We start from the raw sequence: 16,049 nt of genomic DNA, 5'->3' as shown, positions 1-16,049 counted from the left end.
TGCAGCTCTAGATGACACTTTAACTGAAGCCTTGTGAGAGACCCTGACTGAGTCAGAGAATCCAGCTAAGCTGTGCCCAAACTCCTGACCCACAGGAAATATTGTTTAATAAATGTTGTTGTTTAGACCACTAAATTTGGGATTAATTTGCTATAGAGTGATAGGTAACTAATTCAGTGTCCAAAAAGTATTCATTGAATAAAGCAATAAACGTTTGTTGAGTTGAAAAATGCAAAAAGGGTGGAAGTACAGAAAATATTAGGGAATAATTCTTCCATAGAGAAGGTGATAACTAAGCTGAGCTTTGAAGGATGAACAAGAGGGAATGCAGTACATCCAACAGGGCGAGTGACGTGTAAACGGCAGAGAGAATGTAAGGAAGTTAAATTAGGAAACTTACTAGTAGATCTTTAAGAATGGAGGGCAGGATGTCTGTGGAAAGGAGCTGGAGATAAAGGTGAAAGTTTTAGTAAGATGAACACTCCGAGGCTTTGCAGTACGCCATGCAAAGATGTGAGCTTTGTTCTCTAGGCCATGGTGAGCCAGCCAAGGCTTTCCAGTAGAGAAGATGCTTCCAATGGTAGCTATGGAGGGACATGGAGTTGTGGGGTAGTGGTGGGGATAAGTGGAGGGAGGCCAGCTAGAAAACTACTGCAGGAGTCCAGATAGAGGGTGAAGATGCTCCAGAGTGAGACTGGAGTCGTAGTGGGGAAATGAGAGGATAATTGATTCAAGACCTTTCAGGGTAATGCGACCCCACCTAGGAGTGAGGTAGAAGATAGGATCTAAGGTGACTTGTAGGCCCTGATGGGGTACATACCTTCACCGAGAGAGGGTCTGAGCTGGAGACGTAAATTAAGACATTATCAGTGCAGAGGTGGCAGATGGAGGAAGAACATTTAATGAGCACATACCATGTGGCAGATCTGAGATTCTCTCATTACTTATGGTTCCACATTTATTTCTTACAAGTACTTGGTGAGTTATGCATGATTAGCTCCATTTTATGGAGGACAAGGAAACTGAGGGTCAGAGAGGTCAAGACCACGTAGCTAATAAGTGAAAGAATCAGTGTTCCAACCCACGTACTGTCTCAGAGTTCCAGATTATTTCTGTTTTCCATGGTGCTCTGGAAGACTGACAAAGAAACAGGACCAAGAAGAGAGTCTGGGGATAGAATGATATTGAAGAGGTGGGTGAAGAAGAGGAGCCTGTGAAGCGGACCACGAATAGGTGGTCTGAGATGGGGGAGAAGATTAGAAGGGGCAGTGTCATGGGGGCAGTGATAAGAGAGAGATTCAACATGAGGACACTGTCCCCAGGATTATTGCAGCACTGAGTTGAAGGACAGGAAAGTGGTTATTAGTGGTCTTAAAAGGACAATCTCAGTAGCTTGATGCCAGGTTGCTAGTGCCTGAGGCAAGACTTAGATAAACCAGTAGGGGCAATCAATGCAGACAATTCCTTCTCTGAGGCTGGCTGTGAAGGGTAGGAGAGAGATTGAGAGATACAGAAATAGGTAGAGGCTGCTCAGGCTTCAGGTAAGATTTTGCTTGTTTACAGGATCAGTTTAGACATCGGGAGTGGATCAGATTTTGTGCTGAGAAAGACCCAGTGGTTAGGGAGAGAATTGGCAGTTACAGGAGAGGGAGGTTGTTGATGGAATCAAGTTTGTCAGCTGACACGAGAAATCTCAGTCTGGAGACAGATGACAGCCTCCACCTTGGTCTCCAAATTTAGTCTCCCCTCCATGTGACCAGGAATGATTCTTCCTCTGCTGTCTTGAAGGTGACCTTCATGGTTCCATTTTTCTTTTCTTTTTTTAAAACATCTTTATTGGAGTATAATTGCTTTACAATGGTGTATTAGTTTCTGCTGTATAACAAAGTGAATCAGCTATACATATACATATATCCCCATATCCCCTCCCTCTTGCGTCTCCCTCCCACCCTCCCTATCCCACCCCTCTAGGTGGTCACAAAGCACCGAGCTGATCTCCCTGTGCTATGCGGCTGCTTCCCACAAGCCCATTATTCTTTATGTTGGTTCTTGAAAACCATTTGAGATCTTTAAGACCTAATTCAAAACTCTGCTTCTGAGGGGCAGCCCCAGACTAAAAGAAGTTCTAACATGATTTCTGGTTCTACCATACATAGTCTCTGTGGCCCTTGTTTCTTAGTTTTCCTTCTTATCTCCTTAGATCCCTGAGATATTATAAAGATTCAAGAGATCACTGTGTTCCTGTTATACCTGCCTAGTACTCAGCACAGTTTTGTGCACACAGTGAGTGTGTAATAAACACGTTGATTTGCATCTGCTTAATCCTCAGAAAATCAGGTGCATATAAAGCTATTGGACGACCTCCAGTTTTCTTACACGTGTGGAAAATATCTCAGTATTTAATCCTCGCAATCCATAGGCTAGAGGTGAGGTCATAGGATAATACCTAAGCAGCGTTTGTTATATTTCTTATTAGATAAAATTGTTATAACAACATCTAAATAGACTGTGATTTAGAGGTAAACCAGAAACTGCTGGCTCCCTCTCCTTCAGACCGTGGAGATGTCCTTTCTGCAGCACGTAGGGACAGAGTAATTGTGAATTCTATATGTATCAGTAAGTTGTTTGCAAGCAGCCATTACCAAAATGAATGAATTAAATAATAGCATTACGATGGCTAGTTGATATAGAAATTTGACCCAGCAACAAATCCATTAACATGTTTCTGCTTGTTTCTAATTTTAGAATTCTATCAGGTTAAGGCAAAACTGAGTCAAATTATCATTCAGTTCCACATAAACTGAAGTCAAGAGGCTGTTCTTTTTCATTTCTATCTGGAAACTTATTCCATCCAGCGTTTAAATTAAATGCAACATAATAGGCGTATGGTTGGTATGTGCAGGACCATTAAGCTAGCTTGCGGATGCAGAACAAATCCACAACTAGAAGAAAGGAAAACGTATTCAATTCTCCGGCCAGGCATGTTTCAGTATCATGGTTGATATTTTTTACTCTTTGTAAGGTTGCTTTGATATTGTGTAGTCACTGTCTTCAAATGACATCTCTACATCTAGATGAAATCCTGACCCACCTCAGTATCCCTTAGTCTTCAGCAGCAGGGAACATGAAAATCACAGCGTGAAGAGGTCAGAATATTTCCACTGCACCCAGACTCAGGATAGAGTTGAATAGCAGCAACATCCCTAGTGCACTGGAAAAAAAGATACACAATGGCTTCATCACTAATATTGTATTCTGCTTGTGTCACTCAGTAGACAAGCTGGTGGTCAAGCCCTATTTTGAGCCCAAGGGTAAGAGAATCAGGAGTGAGGGACTGCCTTTTTGAAGTCTTGAAGCACCTCCCCATCTTTGTCAGGAATTTTCCTCGCTGGAGTGTTTGGAGACCATGTGCCTGAGGGGGCTGTCCATCAACAGAGACGTAAAGCAGTGTTCTTGGCTGCCTGTGACCACTAAATATCCCTTGGCCCTTCTGTGAATAGCAGAGCTGGTGACCTCAGTGTCACAGAAAATTTCTAATTTGGGTAATTACATTCTGCTTCTCTCTGTTGCTCCTGTAGCTTAAATAGAAAATGGGATTCTTCATTTTCATTCGTCAACTGCTGCTTAACTTACACTGCTGTGAGGTGTCACTGTGAGCTGTTAAACATCTGCTGCACCCTACTTTGGAGGTGGTTGCATTTTAATTGAATTTTACTTTAATTGACTTGAACACATTATATAGGTTATAAATCTGTTTGCAAAATCCTTTCCAATCTACTTAGAAAGATTCCCATAAATATTAAAACACAATAATTAGCTTTATGAAAGAGATTTGGGGGATACATTTTTTAAAGACATTTTGTTAAACAAAGTCTATTACTGAGTGTTTTCCACGAATGTACGATAAAAGACACATTATTTTTTCTTTATAAAGCTAAGAGTTTTCGATTAACAAATTAGTCAATTAGTGGGTATGTTCTGAACACCTGCTTAGCACAGGGCTGGGTTCTGGCTCTCATGAAGAGGTGCTAAACAGATCCAAGAGTAAGTAGTTTCCACTAGAGGTCAGGCCTATCCCACTAAAGCAAGCACTGGGGAATACCAAAATACAGGGGTGGGGATGTGAGGGGAAAACAGTATGCTATGCCCCCCCAAAACCACCTTTCCCTGCAGTCTCCCACAAATACCCAAAACCCCAGTTTTAAAGTTCTGTGGAAGATCCCATGAAATGCCAATTTTTGTCTTGAAAGGACTACAAATATTCTTACAAAAATTTTTTTTCAACATTTACTGAGAGCCCACTATGTTCCAGAAACCTTGCCTACAGTATTATGATCACCATTGGGCAGGTGAAGAAATTCTGAGAGGTGTATTAAATTGGCCAAAGTTTCATGGTTAATAAATAACAGAAATGGGATTCAACTCCTCTGGAAAGTTGCTGTTTCTGCCTCCCGAGCTGGCCTCCCTGCTGAACTGGATGTGGCCTTTTACCCACAGGCTGAGGGGAAGGCAGATGCATACATAACTACAATACAGTGTCACGAGAACTGCCACAGAGAAGTGTACACTCTGGCACCCGAACTCAGAGGAGGGAATGACTAATTCTGCCTGGAAATCAGAAAAATTTTCATGGAGGAGGTAGCTTTTGTTTTTTGGTCTCGCCACGCGGCTTGCGGGATCTCAGTTTCCTGACCAGGGATAGAAGCCGGCAATGAAAGCACCAAATCCTAACCACCAGACCACCAGGGAAATCCCAGGAGATAGCATTTTAGACCGGATTTTGAAGGACAGAGAAAGGATGAGTTCCAGAGCACAGCCTGATTTTGTGAAAAGTACTTGGGCTTTAGAATCAAGGACTAGAGTTTGAATCCTGGTTCTAGCTCTTAAACATTCCATGAACTTGAGCAAGGTTTTCAAATTTTCTAAGCATGATTTTTCTCATTTTCAAAATTGGAAAAATAACAAATTTCTAGGAGTACAGGAGGAGGAAGTAGATAGCACAATGCCTGGCACATAGTAGACATTCGGTGATGATCATTTTCTTCTTTCTCAGTCAAGGAGAGTGACATGCACCAAAATTGGCTGATGTGAGAGCCAGAAATTTGGTGTGGCTCCAGTAGAAGGGTGGGGCATCTTGGTGGGAGACAAGGTTTATACAGATTCTGAAAGACCTTCAGTATTCTGTGAGGAGTTTGGATTTTATCCTATAGGAAGTCAGGAGCCATTAGCCATTTTTAAGCCAAATGATGTCATGATCAGATTTCTGTCTCAACAGAACTCTGATTTCAGTATGAAAATCGGACATTAGAGTGACAAGGAGGCCAGTTAGAAAGCTGTTACAACAGGACAACTGACAAGATTTGAGACCCAAAATCCAGATAGTGAAAGTAAAGATAGAGAATGACCCTCAGTAAATGAAATTGATGGAAAATTTTGATTGAAAAGAAATTAAAGCTGACTTGAAAATTTTAATTAATGGGTCCATGTAGATGGTGTTGCTACTAACCAGTTCAAGGGAGTGAAAATGTTTTGGGAGGAAGGATTATTAATCTTATTTTATATACTAGAATTTGAGGATCATGTAGGACATACCAGTAGACATTTCCAATGTAGTTAGAAATTTGACCTGATGCTCAGGATAGAGATATTAACATGATTGTTAATGTTATGTAGGTGGAAACTGAAGTTATGAGATGAGGCAAAATCACACTGAGAGAGCAGACAAAGCACTAAGAGAAGAGGTCCATGGGAGGAACCATGGGAGAGCATAAACATGTGAAGAAGGAACAGAGAATGTGAAGCTGAAAAAAAGTCTGAAGAACTGTGAAAGAACTTGGAGGAGACTTATACAAGCCAGGAAGCCAAAATTTCCACCACTACTAAGAAGTAAGTTCCATGAGGGCAGAGGTTTTTGCTATTGTTGTGTTTCACTGATATCTATCCCAGCTTTGGAACAGTGCCTGGCACGTAGTAGGTACTCAATAAATTCACTGAATGGATAAGTGTTAATTAACATGTTAGGGAAGAAGGAAGTTTCAAGAAAGAGTGGTCAACAGCATCAAATGCTATAAAGAGATCAGGTAGAATGAGAACTGAAAAGATCAGCAATTAAAAAGTCATATGAGACCTTACAGTATACAGTGTTCATATTTCAGTGGGTTATAATCTAAATGGAAAATAGTATGGAATTCCCTCAAAAAACAAAAAATGAACTACTATATTATCTGACAACCCATCTTCTGGGTATATGCCCAAAAGGAATGAAATCAATACCTCAAAGAAATACCTACACTCCCATTTTCATTGCAGCATTATTCACAATAGCTAACATATGAAAACAACCTAAGCGTCTAGTGACAGAAGAATGGATAAAGAAATTGTGTTATACACACACACACACACACACACACACACACATATATACATACGATGGAATATTATTCAGCCTTTAAAAAGGAGATTCTGCCATTTACAACATGCATAAACCTGAAGGACATGATGCTAAGTGAAATAAGCCAAACACAGACAGAAAAAACCTGAATGATCTCACTTATATGTGGAATCTACAACAGTGGAATACACAGAAGGAAAGAGTACAACAGTGGTTACCAGGAGTGGGCAGTGAGGGAAGTGGAGAGATGTTGGCCAAAGGATACAAAGTTGAGGTTATGTAGGATTAATAAGTCTAGAGCTCTAATGCATAGCATGATAACTATAGTTAATAATTCTGTACTGAATACTGGAAATTTGTTATTAGAGTAGATTTCAAGTGTTCTCATTAAAAAAAACAGTAACTATGTGAGGAAACGTTAATTAGCTTGACTGTAGTAATAATTTCACTATGTCTATGTATAATAAATCATGTTGTACACCTTAAAATATATGATTTTTATTTAAAATTTTAAAAAATAGACACATTGAGAAGGAATTGATAGAGAAGAAAATATAAAATGCAGAATGCCAAGAAATTTGGAAGTGGAGAAAAGAGAGGGTAGTGGTAGAGGACAGTTTTCTAGAAAGTCATTATTAGTATGTCTAAAGAGAAAGAAATGACTAGAGAGGAAGAAAATGAGCATACAGAGGAGAGTGGTGGCAGGAGAATTTGAGTCTAGGTAGAGGGCTCAGCCTTTAGGAGAAAGAGGGGCAGAAGTAACAAGAAGGACCTTGGTTATTTCAATGATTTGAGCTACAAGGGAGGAACCTCAATGAAGTGGGAGGAAAGGTTTCCTAATGAACTTAGGGAGACTGAGGATTGGGTAAGGGTTAGGGAAAGAGAGTGAAGAATAGCTAAGGGGAATCACTAAAGCAGGAAAACTGAAGTGAGGTTAGCATAGATGAATTTATCCCATTAGCTGCTGGGGCCTTTGGAAGCAGAGATCAATGCACAGAGGGAAAGTTATTTAGAACAATTTTCTCAGAGCGGTAGATGGGACATTGACCAAAGAAAGAAACCTCAATAGAAACACCAGAAGGGCACTTGGCCCTTGCGAAGGTGGAGAGGGTGATAGGTGGGGGAGTTCAAAGAGGAAATCGTACAGATGTTCTTAGAATTAGAGATCTTGTGTTATGGAACTTAGAGGCCATCAAGTCAAAACTGTCATTCAGAGATGCATGGTAACACTTATTATGAGCTTGGTATTGCATAAAGCATTTGTATGTATAACCCAATAATGTTCTTAAATGAATGTGTTCTTCTCTTTTGCCTTCTTGGGTACTTAACCTTCACTCCATTGAGCCTGGATATCCAAATGTGGGTGAAAGAGTATGTTTGAGAAATTAGGAACTTCAAAGAAAGAATGCAGAGTAAGAACATGATAACACTGTGAGATTCAGCTTCTGACATGCAAAATAGGATTAGGCAGCAAGACTATACCTTTGCTAACCAGATTTTTGTCTTGAAAGAGGATTTCCCAAATCCCCTCATCCCCTATATTGCAAATTTTTTACTGAGCTTGGAGGACAAAGCTCATAATGTTATATCATCTTGTAAGTGACTTATTGCGTCCTTCAGTAGGCTTCAGGGTAAGGTGGAGGTTGTGGCAGAGATGCTAGTCTTCTCAAAGAGTGGAAGAGGAGAAAAGATAGTGTCAATCAGACATCCCAATTGGGGCCTGACCTAGTACAAAGAGACCAGACTATGAATTATGCATTGGGGAAATAAAACTTTCATTTAAAAAAGTATTATTATGAGTGAAGTACTGTGATATTTTCTGCTCAGTTCTGCTTTATTCTACACAATTTTTTTTTTTTTTTCTGGTACATGGGCCTCTCACTGTTGTGGCCTCTCCCTTGCGGAGCGCAGGCTCCGGACGCGCAGGCCCAGCAGCCATGGCTCAAGGGCCCAGCCACTCCGTGGCATGTGGGATCTTCCCGGACGGGGGCACAAACCCATGACCCCTGCATCGGCAGGCGGACTCTCAACCACTGTGCCACCAGGGAAGCCCTATTCTATACAATTTTATTTTTAAAAAATCTTGGACACAATCTACTAAATTGATTTTATAACCTACAAATGAATTTTGATCAATAGTTTAAAGAACATTTCTTTAAGATTTTTAATGAGAACTTATATATTCTTTATTTTCAATATGATAGAGAAGTTTTACTATGTTCCAACATCATTGGAAAACATATTGGAATGTCAAAGATGTTGATAAAGAAGACAAAGAAAAAGAAGTGAACTTAGAAATTAATGGAAAACAACGTCTCTGGAAAAAGAGACTCCAAGAGCCCTCTGTACCCTAAATCAGAAGTCTTGATGTTAAGAAAAGTTAATAATATGGAATTGGAGTTGGTACAGTTGGCTCTCACCAAGGTGGTTTCCAGGAAATCCCTGAAGGAAGTCTCCCACCTAAGCCTCCTTTTACACAATTTGCTAGAGAGAAATAAGCAGGAACCATTCCTGAGAACAGTAGGATGTGCAGAGTTCTGTGGAGGGGTGCCAGGTGCTTATTTGAATTCTGATGGTTGATGATGAACATCTTTATTTGAATTGCTGATGAAGTAGGATCCAATTTTGGTATATCAGTGGTTCAGATGTGTAAGGAAGTACCTCCAATCTTAGAAAAAAAGGAATCTGACATCTAAAATACTGAATATTTCTAACTAAAATTCTTATTCATCTCATTTCCTCTCCTTACTATATTCTCTTGAAGAATCTCCACTTTGCAGTCCTTGGGACGCTCACCAGGTGTCAATTAGAGATTGTGAGGAGAGCGGAGTAAATGGAGAAGATTGGCCTTGGGGACAAGTATTCCAAAGAGAAAGATTTTACAGGCTGAGAGGAATAGCTCATTGAGTAGGGGTCTCTGTTTGGAGGCTAGAGGCAAAAAAAAAAAAAAAAAACTAATTTAAGCAAGCAAGAAAAAAAGAAAGAAAAAAGAAAAGAAAGAGTGTTGTTGGGGTGACTTGCAAATTCAAGTCAGCAAATATGCAGTGAGGACAGGGGCCAGAGCAGTCTGGGGACCTCAGTAACAAGAACCAATGGATAATCTTTTCAAAGTGTCATCACTGGAATGGGCCAGTTCCTTGTATCAGTCTTAGTTCAAGAGTCAAAATCCCAAAGGCCACCATTACCCTGATACCAAAACCAGACAAAGATGTCACAAAGAAAGAAAACTACGGGCTAATATCACTGATGAACATAGATGTAAAAATCCTCAACAAAATATGAGCAAACAGAATCCAACAGCACATTAAAGGGAGCATACACCATGATCAAGTGGGGTTTATCCCAGGAATGCAAGGATTCTTCAATATACGCAAATGAATCAATGTGATACACCATATTAACGAATTGAAGAATAAAAACCATATGATCATCTCAATAGGTGCAGAAAAAGCTTTTGACAAAATTTAACACCCGTTTGTGATACAAACCCACCAGAAAGTAGGCACAGAGGGAACTTATCTCAACATAATAAAGGCTATATATGACTAACCCACAGCCAACATCGTTCTCGATGGTGAAAAACAGAAACCATTTCCACTAAGATCAGGAACAAGACAAGGTTGTGCACTCTCACCACTATTATTCAACATTGTTTTGGAAGTTTTAGCCACAGCAATCAGAGAAGAAAAAGAAATAAAAGGAAGCCAAATCAGAAAAGAAGAAGTAAAGCTGTCACTGTTTGCAGATGACATTATACTATACGTAGAGAATCCTAAAGACTCTATCAGAAAACTACTAGAACTAAACAATGAATTTGGAAAAGTAGCAGGATAAAAAATTAATGCACAGAAGTCTCTTGCATTCCTATACACTAATGATGAAAAATTTTACAGTGAAATTAAGGAAACACTCCCATTTACCATTGCAACAAAAAGAATAAAATACCTAGGAATAAACCTACCTAAGGAGACAAAAGACCTGTATGCAGAAAACTATAAGACACTGATGAAAGAAATTAAAGATGATACAAACAGATGGAGAGATATACCATGTTCTTGGATTGGAAGAATCAACATTGTGAAAATGACTATACTACCCAAAGCAATCTACAGATTCAATGCAATATCTATCAAACTACCAATGGCATTTTTCATGGAACTAGAACAAAAAACTGCACAATTTGTATGGAAACACAAAAGACCCCAAATAGCCAAAGCAATCTTGAGAAAGAAAAATGGAGCTGGAGGAATCGGGCTCCCCGACTTCAGACTATACTACAAAGCTAAAGTAATCAAGACAGTCTGGTACTGGCACAAAAACAGAAATATAGATCAATGGAACAGGATAGAAAGCCCAGAGATAAATCCACACACATATGATCACCTTATTTTTGATAAAGGAGGCAAGAATATACAATGGAGAAAAGACAGCCTCTTCAATAAGTGGTGCTGGGAAAACTGGACAGCTACATGTAAAAGAATGAAATCAGAACATTCCCTAACAACACACACATAAATAAACTCAAAATGGATTAAAGACCTAAATGTAAGGCCAGACAATATAAAACTCTTAGAGGAAAACATAGGCAGAACACTCTATGATGTAAATCACAGCAAGATCCTTCTTGACCCACCTCCTAGAGAAATGGCAATAAAAACAAAAATAAATAAATGGGACCTAATGAAACTTAAAAGCTTTTGCACAGCAAAGGAAACCATAAACAAGATGAAAAGACAGCCCTCAGAATGGGAGAAAATATTTGCAAATGAAGCAATTAACAAAGGATTAATCTCCAAAATTTACAAGCAGCTCATGCAGCTCAATATCAAAAAAACAAAAAAGCCAATCAAAAAATGGTCACAAAGTCTAAATAGACATTTCTCCAAAGAAGACATACAAATGGCCAAGAGGCACATGAAAAGATACTCAACATCCGTAATCATCAGAGAAATGCAGATCAAAACTACAGTGAGATATCACCTCACACCAGTCAGAATGGCCATCATCAAAAAATCTACAAACAATAAATGCTGGAGAGGGTGTGGAGAAGAGGGAACACTCTTGCACTGTTGGTGGGAATGTAAATTGATACAGCCACTATAGAGAACAATATGGAGGTTCCTTAAAAAGCTAAAAATAGAAGCACCATATGACCCAGCAATCCCACTACTGGGCATATACGCTGAGAAAACCATAATTCAAAAAGAGACATGTACCACAGTATTCACTGCAGCACTATTTACAATTGCCAGGACATGGAAGGTGACTTAAGTGGCCATCGACAGATGAATGGATTAAGAAGATGTGGTACATATATACAATGGAATATTACTCAGCTATAAAAAGAAACAAAATTGAGTTATTTGCAGTGAGGTGGATGGACCTAGAGTCTGTCATACAGAGTGAAGTAAGTCAGAAAGAGAAAAACAAATACCGTATGCTAACACATATATATGGAATAAAAAAGAATGGTTATGAAGAACATAGGGGCAAGACAGGAATAAAGATGCAGACTTACTAGAGAATGGACTTGAGGACCCCGGGAGGGGGAAGGGTAAGCTGGGACGAAATGAGAGAGTGGCATGTACATTTATACACTACCAGATGTAAAATAGCTAGTGGGAAGCAGCCACATAGCACAGGGAGATCAGCTCAGTGCTTTGTGACCACCTAGAGAGGTGGGATAGGGAGGGTGGGGGGGGACACAAGAGGGAGGAGATATGGGGATATATGTATATGTATAGCTGATTCACTTTGTTATAAAGCAGAAACTAACACACCATTGTAAAGGAATTATACTCCAATAAATATGTTTTAAAAAAAAAGAAAGACTCAGAATCCCAGAAGAAAACTTCTGATGACCTAATCTGGGTCACAGTCTTACCCCTTAACCAGGGGATGGCAGTATGTCTTGATTATTATACCCATCAAGCCTATATCCAGTGAAGGTGAGAATATAATTCTATGGAGCAAAACTGTGACACAAATGACAGGACAGGGATTGGATGCTGGACCGTGGAAAACCACAGTGTCCACACCATGCAGGGTACCATGCTGATAAAGAAGGCAGCCTCAGGAGACCTGCTGGGCCCAGAGGGAACAGAGGAGCTGACATCAGTTCTGAGAGGCCTGGGATCTGCACATGGCTCTTGTCCAAAGCAAATGCACTTGACTCCCTGTACTCCTTTCCAGGACTGAATTTGGAATTCAAATCAAACATTATTTGGATGGAAGAGATATGACTTTACTGGACTGTTTCAAAGAGCACATCAAAGGAGGTCTTTGTAAATAAATCATACTGCTGTGTTACATAAATCTTGAAGGACTGTAACTGCTCTTAAATATACAACTGGGTTAAGTTACAATTAATGGAAAATGCCAGGACATTGCTAAATATATTTTTTCCTTTTCCTTTTATCCTTTCGAGAGGTGAAAATGTTGATTCCATGCCTATGGGAATTATGGATCAACCTTGTCTATTCTGCTCATCATCTCCATGATATTCCATATTTGAACACTTACCCAATACAAATAGGGCTTTTCCCTATGCAAATACAGGATTTTTACTGAGAACATTAGGTTGTTTCTAAATTGGAGGAGAGCACAGATTATTGAAAGATAAAATACTACTGTGATGCCACTTTCTTAAATGAATAAACTTCACACACAGCTTGAGATGTACCTCTTTAGTAAGTTTACGTAAAGTACCGCACAGACACCAGTATTCAAATCTGTACATTCATGTTACTGTTTCTGCTATTGCTACTTCCTGAGTGCATGAGCCCATGTGATTTGTGTGATCACAAATGGACACAAAACATCCGTTTGTGATCAGCTCTTCTTTCCCCACAGGACAGAGGAACACCCCAGGCAAGACTGCCATTCGCAGAGTTTGAATCTTATAAAATATGTGCTCCTTGCCTCATGATCTTCCTTTACTAAAAACTTTCAACAGCCTTCTGATTGCCACTCAATTTGTGGTCCCTTCTTCTGTTTCCCAATAAGCCACAGCTTTGGTTTGAAGACAATGTAAATTCTTAAGTAAGATCAGCACTATCTGATCTTAATGCTAGGTTGGAGATGCCAAGTTACTTATCCTGAAGTTCCCATGAGGTTTAGATCTAAAGAACCTCTACATTCTAACTCCTGGACCACTTCTGAAAAACACAGTGCAAACGTTAACACCATAGCAACAGAAACAGTTTAAGTAGGCCATCACCTTTTAAAATCTATGGATGTTAACCCTAGTTGGGGAGGAAGAAGATACTGAGTGATCGTGGGGGAGCCGAGAAGGCCATCTGCTTTAAGTAAGTGGAATTAGATATGTCCACAAGTGATCCATTCATTTCTATTTGATCACTAGACAATTTCCTATCTTCTGACAGAATACCAGTTTCGCTGAAACTGGACTTGTGTATTTATATAATGGATTTCATACTTTTTTCCAGTTGCAATTTCCTTGAAAATATGCCAATGTAAATGAATGAAGATAAATATATCTACGGGTGCAGCTCCTCACTACCATTCTATGGAAGGCTATTTCTAGAGATATTTGCTCAAAATGTCTAAGCAGAAAATTTTTGTGAGATCTACAGAAATTCCAGCAATCTAGGTTTTATTTCCTTTTCCAAAAATGAATAAACCAAAAAATGTGAAGTTCCTAGTTATCCCTATATCATAATAGTGTAGTGTACTTCAAGTTACTAGTCTTCCCCGTACATTATATGTAATAATCATGCATCCTCACTGTGTCTATGAAAATCTATATTAATACTTTATATGGCCTTCTTTCCTTTAGTTTTACATCTGAGCAACCAACTAATCTGCTTCCACTAATGTCAGCCTGACTGATGTACCACCTCTTTAAAATGCTGAAAGTTCAGATTTGATTTTTCCAGATGAGATACTGCATTTTTCATGATGAATCAATTTGAGAGGTAGACTAATTTTTTATAAAAGAAAGATTATTTTCATAGTTCCTGGCCTTTCTCTTTCCTGAATAAGATTGGTCTTGTATGGGGAATCACCAATGGTTTCTCGTTATGTAGACTGCTACAGTAGAACCCTAATTTTTGGTTGGAAGAGTCATCTTTTGATCTTCAACATGGCTACCTGTCAGAGGGACCAATATTTTTCTGTCTCAGCCAATCTTGCTGAGAGCTATAACTTAATCATTTTATCAGAAATTACCATTGACCTCCCGTGGGACTTGTGCTTCCATCAGACATATAGAATCAACTGTAGTCAAGTGTTGCTCACTATGCTATTGAATAACTCATAATTCCTGAGATTTGTGAAACAAATGTATAATTCAATGCAGTTATTGTGTTCTTAAGGGACTTAATCACAGTCCACCAAATTATAAAAGAAGTATGTGTTGTTTGATTCCCTTTGGGATATTCTAGATGTTGAATGGTAACTTCAGTTTTCACTCTACCCTAGAGATCTTTTGTGATTCCTTGTGTTGGACCTCTCTGTAGATTAAGGTAACTGTCAATCTAAGAATCACACAACTGGTCAAATTAATTGCTACATATGACCAGATTTGGGGAGGGGGGGATAATGTATTTAGTTTTCTTCCCTAAACTTTTGCTTTGTAGTTTTCTTGAAATCATTGTCTTAAGGGAATGGCCTAGACTTACTGCCCATTCTGACAAAGCTCTCCTTTATCTCAGGCACCCTAAATAAATGACTTCGGGGCCAACCTTAGACATAATCTGATTCAGAAGCAGAAGAAAATAACTCCCCCGCCCAAAGCAAAAGCTACTTCTACTTGCTGACCTGAAATTCTTTTCACAGGAATCAGTGTCTCATTTCACAGATGGAAATCAAGGGCAAACACCTGGAAGATTTAAACTTCGGAGTAGATGAGGGTCAGTCTAACTGCAAATGCTGCTTATAGCGTTTGATTATGTAGGCTTGGGAAGATAAAAGATGGACCAGCAGCGGTGAGGATGGGAGGTTGTTAGTGATGAGCAAGAGGCAGTAAAAGAGAAACTCCAGGGGAAATGCAGCCTGGTAGTAGGTGTTCAGAAGGCTGAGAGAGAAAGGCTAGAGTTGTTTTGCCCTGCTGGGTAAGGCCCTAATGACAAGTAGATCAGGGGAAGTCAAGAAGAGGCAAAACGGAAAGGTGATGGCATTTATACACATGCATATGCTTGGCTAAGTAAGATGTTTCTGGAAAGCTGTGACAATTGAGAGGAATGACTCCTCAACCATCAATTTTGAGGCAATATTTTGGATGTAGAAAAATCTTGAGGCTAAAGATTTATACTCCAATCAAAGTGTTTGGAAAGTTTGTAACACAGTGTGAAATAAACCCATGATATAGCTAATCAGAGTTTCCTGAAATATGTTATATTCATGTGTCTGGGATTAAAATACTGAATGAAAATCACACTTTGAACCTCACTAACATACTTCGGAGGCTCTCATATGCAAGGGACGATAGAAAAGCATAGTTTTTTATATATTCAGAGACTCTCCAGTGACACAATGGTAAGACTTGCTTCAGAGGAGAAATCTATATTTTTTAGGCTATAGAGAGTTTCCCGTCACTGTAATGAACAATGATGCGGAATGTGTTAGCAAAATACCCAGAACAATGAAGCAATTTCTCACAGAGGAATTCTCTCTGGCCAGTGACCTGTCCTGACTA

At 39.3% G+C, this 16,049-nt stretch overlaps 1 long non-coding RNA gene across 1 annotated transcript in view; it reads right to left on the bottom strand.

Moving 5' to 3' along the window:
* Positions 1-3,091: 3,091 nt before the first annotated feature.
* The window catches only part of LOC136794869 (uncharacterized), a 50,634-nt gene continuing 37,676 nt past the window's right edge, over positions 3,092-16,049 (bottom strand). Inside the window, exon 3 of the long non-coding RNA XR_010842281.1 lies at positions 3,092-3,211. This is a non-coding gene — a long non-coding RNA (uncharacterized lncRNA). The remainder of the gene's footprint in view (positions 3,212-16,049) is intronic.

This window comes from Kogia breviceps, chromosome 9, assembly GCF_026419965.1.
Source record: "Kogia breviceps isolate mKogBre1 chromosome 9, mKogBre1 haplotype 1, whole genome shotgun sequence".
NCBI lineage: Eukaryota > Metazoa > Chordata > Mammalia > Artiodactyla > Physeteridae > Kogia > Kogia breviceps.
The sequence above is the reverse complement of the archived record's forward strand: the minus strand, read 5'-3'. Positions and strand labels throughout refer to the sequence as shown.